Source organism: Dendrobates tinctorius, unplaced genomic scaffold (assembly GCF_039654945.1).
Source record: "Dendrobates tinctorius isolate UK_male_01 unplaced genomic scaffold, ASM3965494v1 ptg000028l, whole genome shotgun sequence".
Classification (NCBI taxonomy): Eukaryota; Metazoa; Chordata; class Amphibia; order Anura; family Dendrobatidae; genus Dendrobates; species Dendrobates tinctorius.
The window spans coordinates 66488196-66491682 of record NW_027361696.1 but is presented as its reverse complement, the minus strand read 5'-3'; the positions used below and the strand labels follow the sequence as shown (position 1 = coordinate 66491682).

At 38.2% G+C, this 3487-nt stretch overlaps 1 pseudogene; it reads left to right on the top strand.

Moving 5' to 3' along the window:
* The first annotated feature begins 1309 nt into the window (after positions 1-1309).
* On the top strand, positions 1310-2358 carry LOC141084941 (galactoside alpha-(1,2)-fucosyltransferase 2-like; annotated as a pseudogene).
* The last annotated feature ends 1129 nt before the right edge of the window (positions 2359-3487 follow it).

Here is a 3487-nt window from a genome sequence, read left to right as displayed (position 1 = left end):
CATAATTTTGAATTATGGTCACAAATATGTAAGTTTTGCACATTTATATTATTTAGCACTTTAGTTTATATTATAAGGAGATTATGGATATAATATATGTAATTAATTATTATTCACTTAATATTATTCATAACTGTGTGTATAATTTTAATATTATATATACGTAAGCGTATATGTACATAAGCACATTGTCACTTTCATCCAGTTACTTATTGATTGTTGTTATATATGTGAGATATATTGTGGCTATATGGTGATAAATATGTGGTACCGCTACATGATCATGGATAGAGCGCGCAGATTTTTTCTTTTCTCCTCCAGACCTATCTACATCCGGCATATCGGAACATGCTGGCACACAGAATGGCCGCTACTTAGGCTATCTGCTCGCTTGCGTTCCAAGGCCCGGATGTGACAGGTCATTTTCGGGAGGGAGGAAGAGGTCCGTGCGCCGCGTTTCCATGACAGCTGCAGCGCTACACGTGATGGTTCAATGCAGAAGCTCATTGGATAGCGGTTAGTTATAATGTCTGGTCTCCCTCTTCCCCCGACACGACCCCTGAAGAAGTGTGGATGAAACACGCGTCGAGGTGGAGGGACATGGCACAGTCTCCGCATACCATGTAAGTTAAATAATGCTGAATTCAATCTATGATGTTATGGGCTAGTGTGGTGGAATGGTTAACAAAATGGAGTAATCTTAGGATATTCAGGGCTAATATTTCCCCTCTGCACTGTGCACTTTTATAGGTCTATATATGGGCCTTTTATTGGTATATACAGCATATCGTATATGAGAGTATGAATAATGGAGCAAGTAGCATCATGTGTCCCTCAATGTATGAGATTACTATTGATTTGAATATTGAATAAATTGTTGACAATAAACTTTTTCTATGACACTTTTGAGAAATTTGTGTTGATTCTGACCACTTCCCCTCGGTGAAATTTTGTCGTACGGATGGGTTTTTTATGTTGTTTATAGTGACACAACAGTAATTTTGGGAATTTTTTGGTTTGAGACAAAGTAGATAAAGGAGTATATAGTCCAAAGTTATGTTCTGGACTGATAATGACTTCCATGTTCTTTGTTGTTGCGATGGATTACCGTTGACCCTGTTGCGGTGGACATAGCTTCCAGTTACCTATATGGCCTTATTAGTATTGAACACCATACCTAAGCCAATGTTTTTCCGCTGCTTGCCAAGCACTAATGCCAAATACTCTTATGTCTATACAGTTGACTGTATGTATTCTTCTTGCTAGATTATTTTCTAATTCTTTATCTCTTTATTTGATGCAGTACGCTTGCCTGGAACGTGAAACATGAAGCAAAGTCATCTGATCTTCATCTTTCTAGTATTTGTAGTTGTAACAAATTTGTCCTTTTGGTACAATCTTCATTTTAGCCAATGCATTTCAGCAACAATTTGTAAGACTGGCCGTGAAGAAAATGCACCCAAAGATGCTTCACGTACCACCCAATCACTGAGGGGTATGATGACTATTCTTCCCTTAGGATGATTTGGTAACCAAATAGGAGAGTATGTAGCCCTCTATGCTCTGGCAAAGATGAATGGCTATCGAGCATACATTCTGCCCGAGATGCACCAGGAGCTTTCCTCACTATTTAAGTTAAATTTGCCTTTAATTTCCAAGGATTCTGCTAACCGTATAAAATGGAAGGATTATAAAATTAATAACTGGATGTGTCCCGAATACCGAAATATCACAGGGGAGAATATTAGACTCAAAGGCTTTGTCTACTCCTGGACTTTCTACCATCATCTAAAGAACGAGCTTCTCCAAGAATTTACATTCCATGACTTTGTTAAAGATGAGGCCAATGCTTATCTAAGACAAGTGAGGGGTAATCGGACGAATGTGACATTTGTAGGGGTTCACGTTCGTAGAGGGGACTATGTTAATCTTTTTGTTCAACAGAAGAGAGGCGTCTTAGCGGACAAAAATTACCTACAGAATGCCACCGATTACTTTAGGATGAAGTACCAGAATCCGATATTTGTGGTGACCAGTAATGGGATGGACTGGTGTAAGAAGAATATTAATAATTCCTTAGGAGATGTTTACTTTGCAGGAGATGGAAAAGAAGGATCCCCTGGTAGGGATTTTGCAATTTTGGTCCACTGTAACCACACTATCATGACATTTGGTTCATTTGGAATCTGGGCGGCGTACCTGGCAGGCGGTGAAGTGATTCACCTGACTAATTACAGTGCTCCTGATTCATCCTATCTAAAATTTGTCAAGTATGAAGCCATCTATCTTCCAGAATGGATTGCTGTCCCCGCGGACCTAACAGAACTACTAAAACGCAAAGGAGTTATTAAAAAATAAAATTATTTGTACGATTTTTTTGTTATGGCTTCTGTTCAATAGTTTACTACTGTTTTGTATAATGAAGGCAGGGTCAGGGTCAAACTTTGCAATATCCTTAGTGTTTTCCTGCAGAAGAGGTCAGTGAAGAAAAGCATAACTAACACTAAATAAGTTAAGCACTAAGACCCTGAATCTTTATCAAACTCATATTACATATAAGAAAAAAAGAGAAAAAATGAATCAGCTTACCAAAAAAACAAAGGCAATATAGAAGGAATTTTAAAAAGATGCCCAGATGTCTCAGGGCCGATGTCCCCGACAGTAAGACATGGAGTAAAACATAGGATAATCTGGCACTAAAAGAAGTATTATATTAAAAGTCTATTTTATTAAAATCCAAAGGAACATTAAAAAGACAAAAATAGTGCATTAAAAAGAAGTGGAGAGGGGAGACCCAAGGTAACACCTTACGCATTTCGAACAGATATGTTCTTACCCATAGGCTATGGGTTTGTCCTCCCCACCAGAGTTGGAAGGGACCTCCAGGGTCATCGTGTTCAACCCCCTGCTCAATGCAGGAGTCACTAAACCATCTCAGACAGATGTCTGTCTAGCCTCTGCTTGAAAACTTCCATTGAAGGAGAATTCACCGTCACATAATGTTAGATTTAAGAAAAAAAGATGCTAAAAAGTGAACTTTACTTTTAACCCCTTACTATCCTGAGATATATAAACACCTTGTGGGCAGGTGGTCCTTAATGTAAACTGCTGTACATATACAGCGGAATGATGGCGAGTCAGAAGTTGAAACTCTGCTTCAGTAGTCCAGATTAAAGGTATCATCGATCCAGACCATTTAATCTTTAAGATGCCTTTGTCAAAAGTGATGCTGGCATCTGTGTGTTATTTTAATGGTTTCCTTACCATAAGAATGTAATAAAGGTCCCTTGGACCACCATCTTCGTACCACCATCTTCCTAGTGGACCCTGCCAGAGTCAGAAATAAGTATTAATAATGTATTATACAAGCAACCAAGCAAATACATCTTCAAGAGTCTTTGTGGAATTAAAAAACATGTTAAAAAATCACAAAAAGCTCCTTATTCCATTTATATTAAAAAATAAAAAGCACACAAGCCTGCTATTG